An 18,964-nucleotide genomic window follows, 5' to 3' on the forward strand; every position below is an offset into this window, starting at 1 on the left:
CCTACATTTTCTTTTTAAAGAAACTGTTTACGTATATCTATCTCAATTTTGTCTTTTCGACAAAATTGTACTGGTGGAAAAGATCTCATGACTAATATTTCAGGATCTATAATGCTGGTGGAAATTCACATTTAAAAACATTTTCAAATGGTTTAACCTAGGAGTTCCTTAAGTATTCTCTCAGACTTACATTTCTTAAATCATGCATATATCTCAATTATGGGTGGAAATTTAAAAATCACTGACTCATAGCTAAATAAATTGGACATGTCTGAGCTAAGTACCTTAGTACACATTAAAATAAATTGCTCCACTACATTGCATATGTAACAAATGTGCAGATAATCCATATGACAGTGCAGATTAAGGCGAAACTATAAAGTGAAACTTTAGGGTGTGACTGCAGATAACAAGGAGTACCATGTACATGTAAAAACAGGCAGTTTTTGAGACAGTTTCCAGAAGATGCTAAGAAAATGTATTAACCCATCATTCCAAGCTGAGAGGACAAATGTTTCAGAGATGTGCAAGGCCAGCACGGTGTTTCTTTTCCTTATCTATTCAAGTACAAGCTAGCTTTTTGGCTACAGAAGACTTAAAAAGACACAAGGAATTTCTCTACCCTTCAGTCTATTTCAAAGTATAAAATATTCTTGATATTTTGAAAGAAAGAATCAGGAGTTAAGAAAACTGAAGATTCTGAAGCGGGGAAGGAGGGGTACCTAGAAAACAAACCATCCACTTAGAGTTAACACTATCAGAGACCATTCTCAGGAGAGATGATTCTGGGTCATTTTAAGGAGTACCAACATCTAAGCACCATGGTAATTGGGGACTTGCAGCTTTCTACAAACAATAAAACTGTCACTTGCCTTTTATAGAAACCAGGTCACTAGTAGAAAGGGACATGTATATATGGAATCTCTGGTATTACTATTCCAGGTGAATCAGAGAATATGCCAATCACAACACACCCAGTGAATGGCGGTTGCTCAGATGTTGTAAACCTGGAAGATTTAATGTCCTAACAGGCAGTCCTCCTCCCTGTCTCAGACAAAAAAGATGCACACCTTTCTCACCAATTCAAGAAGGAACACAGGAACAACAGTGAATAAAGCTAATACTATTCTAGAAAAAATCTTGACCCACCTTAATTTACTAAAGTTATGATTTTAAAATTTGGTTCTTTAACTGTCAATAATAACCGAACACAACACACCAGGGATAAAACGACAATGATATAATATGTTATAGGCCACTCTCCACAAAAGAAGGAACAAAGATTTCAAACCAAATCTAAGGAAGGAGAAAAGGAAAAATATAAAGCCCCATAAGAAAACTATGAGCTTGGATAGTATGTAGCATAACATTTGACAGAGAAGAAAGAAAACAAACTGTGTGTGGGTTTGGAACAACACCCAGAGGTTAGGCTATCTCTATACTATCAAATCCCAGAGTACAAACAACAGAGTGAACCTGGAACTGCAATATAAGAAAGAAAACAAGCCTATCAGTCCTGTGGTGTGTGGGAACTCAGGCCTCAACATCAACACATGAATGAGATCTCTGACAGAAGAGGAAGGAGAAAACGTGATGTAAAGAAATCAATACATCCATATATACATGTCCCTTTACAGTAGTGGCCCTGTTTTCTACAAATAGTATATCCACTGGAAACCTGTGAATCTGGGGGTAACGTTATGAATAGTAACAAAAATGGGGGTGGGGTGCTGGGGATGTAGCTGAGCAGTAGAATGCCTTGGGTTCAATTCCCAGTACAGCAAATAAATACAATGTATGAACTACACAGCAATAAAATTCCATCTGTACCTCATCCCATTCTGTTATTGTCATATATGTTACTCTGAAATATTTTGCAGAGGTTTTAAAGTATTTCAGCAATTTTTCAAAACTCCTCCAATCAAAGGGAGGAGTCTAATTCCCCTCCTCTTGAGTGTGAGCTATCTTTAGTAATTCACTTCTACCTAATGTGGTAGTAAGGATAGTGTGTGATTTCCAAGACTGGGTTGTAAGGCACTCAGCCTCAAGAAAAGGCTCATGTGGTGAGGAACTTAGGCCTCCCGCCAACAACCACATGAACAAGGATATCTCAGAGTCCATTAAAGTCTTCAAATGAAGACAGCCCTGGCCAACATCTTCATGGCAACCTCATAAGACTGAGCCAGAGCCACCCAGCTGAGCTACTCCTGAATTTCCAGCCCACAGAAAATAAACATTTATTTTAAGCCTATGAGTTTAGGAGTCATTTGTTATAGCACAGATGTACAATTGCTTTAAATTCTTCATGTGCTAAATCCATCATTTGGGTCATAAACATGGTCGGCTATATCTTTTTCTCTACAGTCTAAATCAAATTTATTTTTTCTTTTTGTGGTGCCAGGAACTGAACCCAGGGACCCATCATGCCAGGCAAGTGCTCTACCACTGAGCTATATTCCTATCCCTTTTTGCTTTTAATTTGGAGACAGGGTCTTGCTAAATGGCCCAGGCTGGCCCCAGATTTGTGATCCTCCTTCCTCAGACTCCTTAGTCACTGGGATTATAGGCATGCACCATTTACCCAGTAAGATCACATGTTTCCTTATTTGTCATATTTTTACTTCTTGGTATTCTGATAATATTTATTATGTGCTAAATATTGTGGATAATATGCTATATGCAGTCTGGATTACTTTGTCTTTCGTTAATGAGTGTTGAATTTTGGTTTGACAGGCAGTTAAATTACTGGACCATCCCTTGATCCTCTTAAGCTGGGCTTTATGCCATGAATGGTTGGTCTATTTTGATTTTGTCTTTAGTCTCCGTGGTCTGGCCTTTCTTTGAGGGTATTGTTCTAACTGCTAAAGTTGTCCTTTTGAGGTCTCAAATGAATACTGAATATTCCTCAAGGTCTCTCTACAACTGGTTAGACCAGAAATCCAACATTTTTGAGCACTGTGACCCTCAGATACACTGTTCAACTTGTACTACACGACAGTCACTCTCTGTCAGGCCTCACAGAGGTCTGCCCTGTAAATTTCTGATCCAGTCCTTGAGAAAAGAAAAATCTGGTGTTAAGACTCTGACACAGACCTATTTGCTGTTCCCTGACCTCCAATTCTCTGTCCTACAAATCCCAGCCATTTGCAGCCCCAAACTCTGATCTCTGTCTCCTCAGCTATGAGTGACCATTGCTCTCATTTGAGCTTCAGCTTCCAGTGCTGTAGATGGGAAAATGACTCCAGGCAAAGAGTCTAGGTGAATTGGGGGCTCACCTGGTGTTTCCTTTCTCTCCAGGATCACAGACCTGTGCTGCCAGGTGTTCAATGACTGAAAACAGTGTCCTCAGTCCCACCCCACCCCCCCAGGCTATAGCTCTTTACCCTGGAAGTATAGGTCTCAGACCATTACTCTATTATAAACACAGTGTGCAATGGCATTTTTTTTGATTTACAAGTGTTTCATATTAAGGTTTCCTGGTTAGATTAGAATGTCTTTTTGTTTGTTTTTAACTATGAAATCCTTTTGTATACGTGAATGACAAGCTTTTCCCTAAGATTAGAGGCCACCATCATAGTGTAAAGACAGAATTCCACTCAGTGGCTTGGGAGGCTAAGATGGAAGATCAGGAGTTCAAACCAGCCTTAACACCGGTGGCGAGGTGCTAAGCAACTCAGTGAGACTCTGTCTCTAAAAAAAAAAAAAAAAAATACAAAATAGGGCTGGGGATGTGGCTCAGTGGTGGAGTGCTCCTGAGTTCAATCCCTGGTACCAAAAAAAAAAAAAAAAAAGACAGTTCCTTCTCCAGCTTTCTAGCATTCTGTAGAATCAACAGATTTTTTTTGATACCATTGGGTCCAGAAAAGGAAGAAGGGCACTAAAGATGCCTAAACTAAGTTTCCCAATAATCAGGTGAAGGGGAGTTTAGAATAGGTAAAATATGATTTAGATAAATTAAAAAATGTCTTTATATGATAGTGTTGGGAATTCAAATTTATACTAGCAACACAGAACTAAAACAAGTTCAAGATCAGGGAATCACTAGAGCACTGGAATTCACAATTTATCCTCATTCCTCTAACAGTACTCTGACATGCTCTAAGAAATTTTAGCCATTCCTGTGCCCATGCCCATTCACCTCTGTATTCACACCCTGCTTGGCTATTCGTGTTTATAATATATACTCTAGTAGGCTGAATTGCCATTTCAAGGTGTAAGTTCCTTGCTTAGCACCTGGCTGCCATCTTAATTGACAGCCATCATTTTAAGAAAAATTCCGCTTTCCGCCCAAGGGCCTTTCTGGGAAGGTCTCACCACTCCCTCATACCAACCCCACCCTAACTGCAGCATTAGGCACACAAATAAATCTCATCATGGGGGTGAACGATTATCTTTTATATTCCACTCAAATTCGACCTCCTCTATTTAGCTCTAGGACAAGTCCCATCTCCTGTGTGCTCTACAGGGTGGGGTTCTCTTGTCTGTTGTATTCACTGGTGTCCATCAAGGACCCAAGTACTGCCTGATATATAGCAGGCCTTCTAGGATACTTGAACATACTGAACTACTTCAACTCGCACATTGAAATACAATCACATTCTGGAGGAACTTTGGACTGGGCAAAGGGGAAGAGGGGAGAAGGAAAGGGGGTAGGTAAGAGGGTGGAATGAGATGGACATCATTACCCTAGGTATGTGAATGATTGCACAAATAGTGTAACTCTGTATCAAGTACAGAGAAATGAGAAGTTGTGCTCCATTTGTGTATAATGAAACAAAATGCATTCTGCTGTCATGTATAACTAATTAGAAAAATTTTAAGAATAAATAAAATACATTCACATTCCCCATGAGCATGCTACTCTTCCCCACAGCTCTGTACAGGGCCTCACAGGCCTCGTTTCCAGATTGGGAAGCCTGGGCTTTGGTTTTTTAGGCAATTGGAAACACCTAAAGATTTCTGATTAGGCAAGTATAATGGTGGAATTAGAATTGGTTGAAAGTATCTGAACACCCCAAATTAAAAAAAAAAAGGAAAAGAAAAAATGTGTGTGTTTGTGTTTGTGTGTGTGTGTGTGTGTGTAAATTTTTTCAAAGATAAAGAATAATCATTCTGATTGTTTTTCTTTGTATCTTTTTTAAAAAACAGATTGACACATAATTCACATGCCATATAATTCACTCATTTAGAGAGTACAAATGGGTTTTTACCATATTGACAGATGAGTGACCAATATCACCATGGATTGTAGGACATTTCAACACCTCATAAATAAATATCATATCCATTAACTGTCACTTCCCACTTCCCCAGCAGCCCCTCTCCCCTTTAGCCCCATATCAACACTAATTTACTCTCCCTGTATTTAGATTTGGCTATTCTGGGCATGTCACCTAAATGGAATCCTGCAACATGTGGTGTTTCTAGTGATTGGCTACGTTTTCTTAGCACAATATTATCAAGGTGTTCAGATCATTTTCAGGCAGAAATATGATCAGCTCAAAACATATGTAATAATTCAGAGTCAGACTGCCTGAATTTATACCCTAGCTCCCTCCCTTATTAGAGCTACAGAATTTGGAACAAGTTATTTAACTTCCCTCCATCTTGATTTTCTCATCTGTAAAATGGGTTTAATAATAGAACAATATTATAAGAAATTTATTTATTTTATAATATAAATTTAAATAGCTTCCCAAATCTTCCCACTATCCTTACCGGCACACCCTGAAGTTTTTCCTGTACTTCAAGTTTTAGAAAATATTCTATACTTGTACTTTTCACCTATCAAATGGAAATGCATGGTAGGTAATATAGTGTCTAATTAAGTGAACTTTCACTGAGTAGGGCTACATAAAAGAGCAAATTTAAAAATAGAAATCATATTCACTACCAAATTTATTAAGTAATAACTATATACATATCAGTTAAGAGCTCAGACTCTAAGGTCAGAATGAATTTCAATTTCTAGTTCTGCAATTTGTCAAGCTGTGACCTTAGGCAAGTTACTTGGAAACCTCTCTAAAGCTTAGTCTCCGCCTCTATAAACTGAAGATAATAATAGTAACTTACTTCATAGGGTGTGATAAGGATTAAGTTTGATAATGTTGGTAAAACATTTCATACAATTCCTGACAAATAGTAAGTAATGTGAGAACAGTGATGTTAAGAGAGGAGGAAGAGGAGGAGGAGGAAGACTGTTATCATCCAGACTGTAACATAAATAATATAGATGAGGCTGAGGCAGCAAGTTCTGGGAGGAGCTACCATCTCAAAAGTTTTACTGTCTTCTTGAGAGGAAGGGGGAGTAATGTGACTCCTTGTGGTTACTGGCTACCAGGACAAAGCAATTGACATCCCCCTCTACCCTAAGCTCTAAATATGAGCTGTGTATTCACAACATACCCACAAGGATTTGGCAGCAATTTACAAATGAGATCCCTGGATATAGGTCCAAGAAAACCTTTGCCAAATGCCTTCTAGGGATAGAGGAGGGATATGAAATTAATTTATTTAGTCTTCTAAAAAAAATCCTCTACTTCTAGGAAAAACATTGGCACTATTGTTAAATCCTTTAAACACATCAACCTAGGATCTCACCACCTCTTCCTGGGGGGACTACAATAGCTTCCCACTTGCTACCTACCAGTCTCATCTTCCTCTGTCCTGTTTTCCACATTGCAACTAGGATTATCTTTGAAAAACCAAAACCTCATATTTCTCTACTGCCTGAAGTTCTTCAAGGGCTCCTTACCCGTCACCTTCAGGAAGTTCTAAAACTCCTCTACAGACCAAAGCTCATCACAATCTGGACCTGGGCCCCAGATCTGGCCTCATTTCCTGTACCTTCCTCCTAGCACACACCCTAGATTTTAGCCTCACCCCAAACTGGCAGTTCTCTGCAAGCCACATGTACTTTTGCACCTGCTTGTTCTTTTGCCCGTGGGAAAAACACATTCAAAAAGAGAACTGAGCCAGGCATGGTGGCACACACCTGTAATTCCAATGGCTTGGGAGGCTGAGACAGGAGGATTTTGAGTTCAAAACCAGCCTCAGCAACTTAGCAAGGCTCCAAGCAACTCAGCAAGACCCTGTCTCTAAATAAAATACAAAAAAGGGTTGGGGATGTGGCTCAGTGGTTGACTCCCCAGTACCAAAAAAAAAAAAAAAAGGAGAGAGAGAGAGAGAACTGAAACACAGCACAGTAACTGTTCTCATTAAACATAAAGCATGACACAGCATTACAAAACACATTACTATAATAGTTATAACCACAGGCTGCTTTTCAGTACACTGTTTCTTAGATATATTGTTGTTACCCATGATCAGGTGTGAATATGAAGTGCTCACTTTTATTGTTCACTAATAATTTCAAGAAAGAACTATCTGTAAACCAGCAAATTGCCTCTGATTGACATTTTTTGGTGAATAATAGTTCTATTTTAATTTTTATGCATTTCAAGTCACATTAGAAGAGAATATTGACCAAGCTTGAATCCCACCTATGGAATATAAGAAGAAAGTGTGAACATACTGGTAAAAATTCAACCTGAAGATTTTAATTGAGTTACTGATAATCAATATTCTTAATCAAAGTTAAAAAACTAAGCTTTATGATAAATGTATAAGTAAAGTAAATGTATAATAAATTCATTGAATGTCTTTCCTTTCTGTCAAATTTTTAGCCTTGGTTTTTTAACTATTTGGCTTTAAAACCAGATGAAAATTCTGACATTAAGATACTTTATTGTTTCAATCTGTAATTACTAACTAAATCCAAACACAGCTTCACACTTCAGCAATTTTTATTCTTCTTACTTTAATATTGATTCATTGCCCCTGTAAAACCACCACAATTGATTAGCAGGCAAGGGCAACAATGAGCAAAAGAAAAATAAAACAAAATTGAGTTTCTTCATATCTACAATGGTCTAGTTATTGTGATTACTGAACAATATCTATATACTACAGTAAAAACAACAGATACTGAAAATGATGGGTTTGAAAAATATATGTACAAGTGTCATGATCCACAGTCTCATGAGCTGCTCAGGAATCCAAGACTGCAACAGGCACTCATAAAGCCTGGGTCCAATGTAAACTCTCTCTCCTCTTACCTGACCCTCTGGGGATTCTCAGACAGCTCCTGATAAGCAGATCTAAATGTAAGACAAAAATATCCAGGGAGATTCTGGCACTGAGCCCCAGAAATCCTTAAAGCAACAAGTACTGTCTAAAAAGAAGAAAACCAGAGCACTTGTTTGCAGTTCTTTCCCCTAACTCTCAAAACACCTAGCCAAGAGGGAGTAATAAAATTTCTTCCAAGGCACAGTGTGTTTAGATAGAGATGGTCTGCTATAGATAATGTTATTTCCTGACACCTGGGACGTTTTGGAAGATTCCTCAGAAATGACCTTGGGGCCAGATCAAACTATATGGGCCAGTGATTTCTTTCTATTTATGGAAGCCTCAATAACTTGGAACCTCCTGTAAAGACCATCACAGTAAAGGACAAAGTTAACTCACTACAAAGACAACATGAAGTTATGACAAAAACACTTTTTAAAAATCCAGAATGTGGAAAACTGTAGAACAAATGGCCAATTTCTTCAACAAATAATTTGTACACAAAAAATTTAAATGTAGAAAGAGGAACTTATAAATTAAAAGCTATTTAAGAAATACATTAACTAAATGCAACACATATATCTTTCTTGGAATCTTATTTTTAAAAGATGAATTATTCAAAAAATGAGACAAATAGGAAATTTTGAACATTGATTAGAATCTTGATTATATTAAGGAACTACTGATATTTTTAGGTAACAATTAAGGTGTTGTCATATATAAATAAAAAGGAATCCCATTTTTTTTTAAGTCAGAACCAAAACAGGTCTACAAAACAGCAAAAGGAATAGGAAAACCAACTCACTTTATAGATTTTTTTTTCTAGTAATGGGGATTGAACCCAGGGGTGCTCTACCTCGGAACCACATCTCCAGTCCTTTTTGCTTTTTATTTTGAGACAGTCTCTCACTAAGTTGCTGAGGCTGACCTTGAACTTTCCATCCTCCTCTCTTGGCCTCCCAAGTTGCTGGGATTTTAAGTGTGGGCCACCTACTTTATAGATCTTGAGTGGTGAATGCATGAATATTGGTTGGATTATTCTATGTTCAACTTTGTAAATCTGAAACACTTCATAACAAAATCTTTCCATCCCTACACAACTGATATGCTGGTGAGCCAGTCTAGCACCCGTGAGAAAGGACTCATCTCAGCAACTGCCAGGCTGCACACCTGTTACTCACTGTCCTCAGGCACTAGTCCACATTGGACCCACTGTGGGTAAGAGCAGGGACCCTGGAGGCAAACAGACATAAGTCTGAACAGGGCACAGTTCTTACTGAACTGTATATGAGATTTCCCATGTATAAAATGAGGGTTATAAACAGCACCTTCTGGGCTGGGGTTGTGGCTCAGAGGTAGAGCACTCTCCTGTGTATGCATGAGGCAGTGGGTTCGATCCTCAGCATCACATAAAAATAAAAATACTGTGTCCACCTATAACTAAAAAATAAATGTTTTTTTAAAAATAAAATAAACAGCACCTTCCACATAAAATTATTCTGAAGATTAAATGGGTCAATGCATTTAGTACGGTAACTGGGTGAAATATTAGCTGCACTTATTGTATGATTGTTGCTGTTGTTGTTATATATTCCTTTCCTTCACTTGAATCCAGACTGTTGGTGAAACCCACTAAAATGGAAAGAAGAGATATTTAAACCAGAATTAATAATATATTTATTCTCTAGGAAAGATAATAGAATGAATCAGACATAACTTTCCTATATTCATCTATGAATACACCACCAGTGAAACTCCAAATCATGAACAACCACAGGAATGGGATCCTAATTAGAAGAAGTTACACTCCATGGATGTATAATATGTCGAAATAAACTCTACTGTCATGTATATCTAAAAAGAATTTGTTTAAATGGAGAAAAAAATAATATATTTATTCTTTTTTGGGGGGTACCGGGGATTGAACTCAGGGGCACTCAACCACTTAGCCACATAGAGACAGGGTCTGAGTCGCTTAGCATCTTGCTCTTTGCTGAGGCTGGCTTTGAACTCACTATCCTCCTGCTTCAGCCTCCGGAGCCACTGGGATTACAGGTAGCACTACCGAACCTGGCTATATATTTATTCTTATCATGACTGTTAAAAGAAAGAAAAAGAGACCCATTTGATTAGAGTGGAATGTGGGGACATGGCAGTAAATCAGTGCACATAAGTAGATTTGGAGCAGACATGAGTGCCTGGTATCATGAGGAAGATTGTGGGTAGCAACAAATAAGTGTCAAGCAGGAGAGCAATAAACAAAAGCAATATTTTAGCCCTGATTCCAGCAATGTTCTCTACAGGATAGACTAGGTCTGTGTCACTGGCCTTGAGGACAGCACTATAATGTATTATTATTATTAGCATTCTAGCAGGGCGTTGGGGCACATGCCTGTAATCCTAGCAGCTTGGGAGGCTAAGGCAGGAGGACTGAAAGTTCAAAGCCAGCTTCAGCAACTTAGCAAGGCCCTAAGCAACTTAGCAAGACCTCAAAGTAAAAAATAAAAAAAGATCTGGGGATATGGCTCAATGGTTAAGCCCCCCTGGGTTTAATCCCTGATACAAAAAAAGGGGGGGAGGGGAAGTATTCTGTATGATGCTAATACAATTTGAGATCTTGCTTTAGAATAAAGTGACTAGGTATATAAAATATACCACTCATCACGACAACTCCATCCCAGGTCTAGAACACTTATTGTTCAGAAGTGAGAGAAAAGGCAAAAAAGTGTCCACACTGCTGGTAATGGGAGGAAAGAATACGCTAGAAAAGGGAGGATGTGGGCTGTGAAGCTGGGGAGTGAAGCACAACTCGGCACATCCATTGCAACTTTTTCTGCTGATGGGGCAGGCTCATTTATCCTAAGAGAATTACTGTGTGAAAACAATGCCGAGTGTGTGCTGGGCTCAGAACCCGTGGCTGGAGGTCAGCAGTCAGCACTGACTACTCTCTGGAGGGCCCTACTCCACGATGCATCTGTCAGCAACACACACACTCACCCTCTGCTTTGGGGAAAGTGCAGGTCCCCAGCAGGGGCTGCTGCACATGTAGCTGTGTCTGGGCTGAAGATTGACCTTGGCTGTGCAAAAGAGGTCAAGCCTTCCTATGGCTCTCACTGAAGAACTACCTTACTATTTCTTGAGATATATTTAGCTAAGATTTACACCTGGATAGAGACTGATCCAGAGTAACAAAACTGTAATTTCACATATCTTATATTTATATTTGTGCTGACAGCTACAGTTATGATGCTGAACATGGATCGCTCTCTCACTCTTCATACCAGCTATTTAAATTCTGACTCTTAATAGCAGGAGAAAAAGCTGACCCAATCATGAAATAAGCTCATATTAGAATCTTGGGATATTTACCATAAATTGATATATATAGGGTGCAGAAATATTGAGGACTCTTATTTATCATCTATTTGAAACTACCTCAGTGTAGATTTAGGACTTTGGCTTAGAACCTGACTGGTGCCATCTTATTTCCTGGAGGACAAATCCTGAAAAAGTTTTCAATAAGGCATAACAATCATTTATGATGAAAGCTCTAAGTAAATTAGGAATAGAGGGAAACACCTTAACTTGGTAAAAAGGTTATACTCAAAACCCAAAACAAACAAACAGAAATGGTTAGACTCCTCTTAAATTTGAGAATAAGACAAAGATGTCCCCTAGTAACTGTTTTGACATAGTCCTGGAAGTTCTGGATATTCTGTAAGGAAAGAAAAAGAAATATGAGACTTAAGGATAGAGAAGAAGCAACAAAACTATCACTGTGTTCAAAGGCTAGTATTAACCACGTGGAAAAACAAACAATCAACAGACTATTTGAATAAGACAGCAAAGCCAGGCTGCACGATACAAGATCAGCTTAGAAGAATCCACACTATATCTCTTCAACTACTAATAACCAACTTGAAAATAAAGTTAAAAAGAAACATGATTCACAACAGTAACAAAAGTAAGTATTCAGAAATTAATTTAACCAAAATAGCCTCCTAGACTTTTATAGGGAAAACTTTAAAGTTCTAATAACAGGTTTAAAAATGAGCTGACAAAGTATTAAGAGATAAAATTTGGTGATGGTCTACAACAACTCAAAGGGGTCAGTGGGAAAAATGTGCATAGAAATATAGAAAGGTAAAGTAAAGCAAATATGGCAAAAGGCTAACGTTTGGTGATTCTGGGTAAGGAATACATAGGAGTTCTTTGTACTACTCTTAAAACTTTTCTGTTAGTTTTTAATTATTTCCAAGTTTTAAGAAATGCTAGGGGAAAAAAATCCAAATTATTGGAAAGGCATGTTACATGCCCTTGGATGGAATATGTTACCATCAAAAAGATGTCAAACTTCCCCAAAGTAATTTATAAATTTAACATAATCCCAATAAAATTCCTCAAAAATATAAATTTTTAATAACTTGGTCAACTCATGATAAATTTATATGAAAAAATAAAAGTTGGTCCAGGAAGAGCTAAGTAAACTTTAAAATGAATGACCTGTAGTACCAGTTATTACAACAACCACAAAGTCACTGTAATAAAATCAGAGCAATAAAAAATGGAGCAAGAACTTCAACTAATGGCACCAAAGAGAGGGTAAGACAAACCAGTGGATCCATGAAAATCACATGAGAGGAAGGGGGTACCACACTCAGTGAATGAAAGCATGTTTTTTTTTTAGATGCTACTGGAACAACTGGTTCAATAAATAATAGCAGGAAAAAAACAGGACTGGATCAGTATCTAACACCTCATGCAAATGTGGGCTGTAGATGCATTAAAATCAAAGGCATGCCCTAGAGATCAAGAAAGGTTTCTTAAACAAAACTTCAAAAGCATAAATCATAAGTAAAAGGATTTTGTTGATTACATCAAAATTAACATTTTTTTTCCCCTTAGTCTGGGTGTGGTGGCATATGCCTGTAATCCCAGCCACTTTGGAAGCTGAGGCAGGAAGGATTTAAAGTTCAAGGTTGGCCTGAGTACATTAGCAGACCCTGTTTTAAAAAAAGAAAAGAGAAAGAAAGGCTGTGGCAGAATGTTTGTCTAGCATGTGTGAGTCTCTGGGTTCAATCCCAGCCCCACACAAAAGTAAAAGAAAAAAGAACATCATTTTCTTGATCAAGGGATGACAAATGACCAAATGAGAAGACATCTACAAAGTCTATACATGCCAAGGAGCAAATATCTACATTATAAAATCACTTTTGCAAGTAAATGGCAACAACAAAACAACTATCTGCTCCAACACAAAATGCCAAAGATATGAACAAGCAATTTACAGAAGAAGCTATGATATCAAGAGATGTTCAAAACTGTTACTAATCAAAGAAAAACTAAAGTGACAAGACATCACTTTGTACTTATTTGAAAAAGTGGACACTTGAACAAAGCCAAAGGTTGGTGGAACATGAGGACATAAGAACCTCACATGCTTCTTGAGGGAGGGACAGAGACTGGTGCAGCCATTTTGGAGATGAATCTGGCACCATTTAGTCAAATTCAGTCCATGCAAACCTAAAATACAGCAGTGCTCTTCTGAATATATGCCCTACAGAAATATTATGCAGCTTTATAAGAGGAAATGTGTGAAGATGTTCTTTGCAGCAATATATGCGGTGTTGGGGAGATGGGTCAACCTAAGTATCCATACATCACTCAGAGTACAGGTAAGAACAACTGTGGTAGATACACAACAGCAGGGAGTGTGATGCAGCACTCAGAAGCAAAGAGTCAGATGCACACATAGCAATAGGCATGAATCCTGAAAGCAGTACTTAGGGAAAAAGAAACAAAATGCACTAAAGCGTTATAAATTAAAATACATAAATATAAAGCAAACACTTCCACTTTGCAAGATCCTACAGACAAAAAGATACCTGTGAAATGCATTAAAATGAGCACCTATGAGATATGAGGTGAGTGGGAATGGGGCAGAGGAATTTAAAAACAAGAAATCATTTAGACCCTTTGTGTGTTATAAAAGAATTCAAATGACCTATGATAAACACAAAATTAGAATTGTTTCCTTCCCAAAAGTTCCAAATTTTCCTAACAACAAAAGCTACTCTGGTTGCCAACTCTGTTGATGAGTAACAGCTTTTCATCCCTTTTCAGGCAGGAAGGGAAATTCAGGGATCAGCAGAGTATGAAAGAGATCAGCAGAGAATATTGACAGACCAGTGTTTTGTCTCATGCCCTGACAACTGGACTGAAAAGGACCTGATACCACTTGATTTGGGGTGATTCAGTTCAAGATGGGTTGGTGTCAAGTTTTCAGGTCACTTGAAACCATGTGCTTTTTTAGAACCTCTACCCACACAATCCTCTTGCCTCCCTGTTGAAATACTGCACAGAAACTAGAATCTCAAAATCTTGAACTAGAGGGGCTGGGGGACATAGCTCAGTGGTACAGCACTTTCCTGACATTCAGGAGGCCCTGGGTTCAATCCACAGCACTACTACCAAAACAGAACAAAAAATCTTTAGCTAGAGGAAATCATTCTATGGAAACAAAGGCCCAGAGAAGAATTTTGGTTTAGGGTCCCACAGCTAGACAAACTCCATCACTGAGCTACACCTCCAGCCCTCAACCCTTTCAACCATACTTCACCATCAGCTTCTCTGTTCAAACACCTATAAAGGCTTCTCCTTCACTCAAAGTCAAGGCCAAAATCCTTTAATGGCCTACATTGATGCACCTCTCCCCATTCTCACACCCTCTCATCTGTTGTCACTTTCTCCTCATCCACATTCAGCCTGCCTGGCCACCATGAATGATCTTGCCTTGCTGTCCCTCAAGTGTGCCAAACCTGCTATTGCATCAGAGCTGGGAACTTGCTCATCCTTTGCCTCCTGTACTCTCCCTCAACTCCTTGAAGTCTCAGATCAAAAGTCATCTCAGAGCAGGACACAGTGGCAAATGCCTGTAATTCCAGATATGCAGGAGGTGGAGGCAGAAGGATTGCAAGTTTCAGGCCAGCTTCAGCAACTTAGCAAGTCCCCATCTCAAAATAAAAAGAAAAAGGGATAGGGTTATTGCTTTGTCTGTTTTGCTCACAATTGCATCCCTGCACCTATGACAGTGCCCAGCTCATACGGGTACTCAAAGAATATTGTTGACTGAGTCAGGACCCAAATGCATCCCTCAGACTTCAGAGTCCTGCACACCCCATTTGCCCCACTGTGCCATCAATTCTCTGTAGTCACACCTTTTAGTCAGAAGACCAACAAATCCAAAAGTGAAATGACACACTTTAATTATGTCTATTTTTACCTTCCAGGGTTACTCTTTTTAGCATCAAGGATAAAGTACCTAACCAGAAGTTAATGCCTTGGAGTGTTTAATAGCTCTTTCATTATAGAGCTGCTCTGTGATCTGGATTTAGGGCTGCTACTTTAGGCCTCTCTGCCTTTCCAGGCAAAAGACTATCTCCTAATTAACTCCTGACCAACAAGACTACATTATCCTATTTTGAAAATTAGTTTATTCAGATATTTCGCTAGACAGAATATAATACACTATCTCATATTAATTGAATTAATGTTGTGAAAATTTTCAGCCATATTCTGAATGAATTTTAAAGATGTTTTAGCAGAAAACCTAGCACAGGAGAAGTTCACTGGCAGTATCTTGTTATGATGCATATTATAGGTAATATATTAACTAACAGAATAATACTCCTAGAAAATAAATCAAGTCTTATACCTGGTAATGGGTACACAAATCTCCATTTGCATTCTATTTTAATATTTTAACATTTTTTAAAAATCCCCCAAATTTAAGACTAAAGTATCTATAGTTTGAAGTACTGCTTTTCATTTACTTTAGCCCAATACAGAGTGATTTGGAAGATTGGGGATAATAATGAACTTGAGGCAGGGTGCAGTGGTGCATACCCATACTCTCAGTGGCTCAGGAAGCTGAGGCAGGAATATCACAAGTTCAAGGCCAGATTCAGCAATTTAGCAAGGCCCTACATAACTTAGCAAGACTCTGCTTCAAAACAAGAAATAAGAAGGCTGTGGATGTAGCTCAGTGGTAAAGTGCCCTTGAGTTAAATCCTCAGTATCAATCAATAAATAAATATACAAACTTGACGCTTCACTATGCACCATCGCAAGAGGAGTTTCCTTCTGAGACAGAAGTAACAAGTTGCCTGGCTCTGGAAGCTTCCTATATGGTAGTTTTCAAGCATAGAGTAGATAAAAAATTAACCTGGGTCACTTAACCCTTTTTCAGAAGCAGAGACTCATAGAGTGTCACTATGTTGTAAGAATAAACACCTATGGGCTGAGGTTATAGTTCAGTGGTAGAGTGCTTGCCTAGCAATACCACATAAAAATAAATAAAATAAAGGTATTGTGTACATCTACAACTAAAAATAATAATAATAAAAGAATGAACACCTACTCTTAGATCTTAGAGATCTTAGATGGTGATTCAAGAATCAAGATTCATCTTGTTCTCTAAGAGAAATAGTGTAAATTCAATGAGTGCTTTTTAAGGAGGTTCTGCATTGCCACATGGATGAACCAGGAATGTGAAGAGGATCTCTTCAGGTAAGAAGTGCACTCAGAGGAGAATGGAGAGAGAAAAGAGAGATTGGCCCTGCTTTGTGGCTGCAAGACAGATAACTCATACACATTTGAACAGAGTCTACAGAGATGATTATATTTCAGCCAAAAAATACAATATGAATGTTGCAGAAGAGCCATCTTATCACATTTTCTGAGTCAGGAGGTTCTTGGTTTATTGCAAAAGTTATGTTACACTGTATAGAACCTATTCCCAGGCCAGATTTAGCTCTTCTCCACAATACACCAAGTACTCCATTACAGTCTCCAAATTCAAATGAATTTAATACTAAAGTATTGGTAATCTGAAAATCACTTTTTACTTACTTTAGCCCCAAACTGATAGAATAATAATGAATTTGAAGATCCACTATGCATCATGCAGAATTTTGAAACTGTTTTTTTCTTAAAACTTTTTGTTTTTGTCGCAATGAGTGACATGTGTTACATATTAACATGCAAAATCAGAGAATTTGAAAGGTAGAAGGGGAGCTTAGAGATGACTTAATTCAATATTTTAGAGAAAAAATGGGTGCTGAGGTATAAATTTAGTTGCTCATCACATTTACTCTGCGAGAATAAAGCAACACAGCACTGATTTTGAGAAATCACACCTGTATGTTATCAGTACTTCAGATTTACAAAACATACTAATCAGTGCTATTCACCCCTTGTAACTCAGTTATGTAAATGAGCGGACTAAACTACGCTCAAACCCTAAATAATAGAGTTCCATTAACTTGTCACACTACATAGCATCGCTAATTATGAAAAGAAAGTGTTTCAACACAACATGTTCATATTACTGTAAAAGAATTACTATAAAACAGACCTAAAGTCAGCAATATTACAGAATAACACGAGTACCAAAAATATTTACCTTTCACTACAGTATAATTGAGACAGTAAAGGATAATGAGATTGTAGTTAAAGTTGGTTTTGGCTTTGATTTTGTTTTTAAAATTTAACTCTACATGCCAAGCATTCTTCACAGTTGCTAGTTTGCACCAGACCCTGGCTGTCTGGTAACTCCAATATCCCTTTATTCAAGTGACAGCATCTCTGACACATGGATGCTTGGCGGACATCAGTACCTGCAGCAGCAACACAAGTATCCGTGGGTACCTGCAACACTCCACCATGTAATCAAAGCTGCATCTCCAGCTAAACAGGTCCTACTCTTGCTTGGGAAACTAACCATCCTATCCCCCGACATAGAATCACGGACTCCCAGACCCACGGGCAGCGTGGCTTGGCGCATTTGTAAAAGCAAGGGGCTGGGCTAATGCCGAACTCTTTCCAGCTCTCCGATTCCGCCCCAGTGCCGAGTGGCAAGGCGGTGCAGTGGAAAGAGCCCCGGGCTTGACAACACTTGAAAAGCCCACGTCCGCGCCCTCTGACTGCTCTCCAGCCCCGGGGGCCCGCGGCGGCCTGGCGGTCCGCTACAGGACCGCGAGCCGGCCCGCGGCGCCCACCGCCCAGAGCGGGCTCTGGACGCCGACCGCGGAGTCTCCCGGGAAGGGGCGGCGCAGGCCCGGCCGCGCGGTGCGTCCCGCCGGGCTGCGGTACCCTCTGCCCGCGGCCCTGGACAGCGACCCCGGCCCCTCGCTCGGCCCTGCCAGGCCCCGGCCCGGACCGGCCCTGACCTGCTCTTCGCCGCCCGGAGGTCCCTCGGCGCGGCTGGCAGTGGCGGCCGCCCGTCCCGGGCCCGCTGTCACCTCCGCCCCTGGCAGCAGTGGGCGGACCGATCCCGTGTGACTCAGCGCGCCGCCCCGCCTACCGCCTCATGCCGGGGCTTCCGCCTCGGCCGACGCTCCAGCTGCCCCGGGTCGCCAAGCTCCGCTCCCCGCGCGCCCACCTCCCCGGCTCCCGCCCCGCGCTCACGCCCCCTGGTGGTCGGCCTGGCCCAGCCGCCCCGCGACGTCAGAGAGGCGGCGCTCCGAGCGCCTCTGCTTGGGAAACTGAGGCACCGGGACTCCGCTACAGCGGGGCATTCAGCCCTCGGGGCTGCTCGGGCTAGGAGTAAGTTCCTCACCCCCACGCCACCAGTCAACTAGTAAAAAAGAACGTTCCCTTCAGAGAAGCCCAATCCCATTCCTGTTTGTGATTCTGTCCTCTTTGCTCCCTTCAGGCAGTTTTCATTACCCTGTCACACAATACTCGCTGGTGTTCACTTCTGTCCATTCCACTCTCTCCCTGTCACCCCGCTCCCACACCACCACCACCACCCCTCCATCCCCACCAGGGAAAGTCT

The 18,964-nt window shown here is 39.9% G+C and overlaps 1 protein-coding gene across 1 annotated transcript in view; it reads right to left on the minus strand.

The window, feature by feature from the left end:
- The window catches only part of Dnmbp (dynamin binding protein), a 96,317-nt gene extending 77,819 nt beyond the window's left edge, over nucleotides 1-18,498 (minus strand). Inside the window, exon 1 of the mRNA XM_046450048.2 lies at nucleotides 18,357-18,498. The gene's annotated coding sequence lies outside the window, so the exon portion shown is untranslated. The remainder of the gene's footprint in view (nucleotides 1-18,356) is intronic.
- Nucleotides 18,499-18,964: the final 466 nt, after the last annotated feature.

The sequence above is a fragment of the Marmota monax genome, unplaced genomic scaffold, assembly GCF_021218885.2.
Source record: "Marmota monax isolate L192 unplaced genomic scaffold, Marmota_monax_Labrador192_F-V1.1 WCK01_AAM20220418_F8-fsc00004, whole genome shotgun sequence".
NCBI lineage: Eukaryota > Metazoa > Chordata > Mammalia > Rodentia > Sciuridae > Marmota > Marmota monax.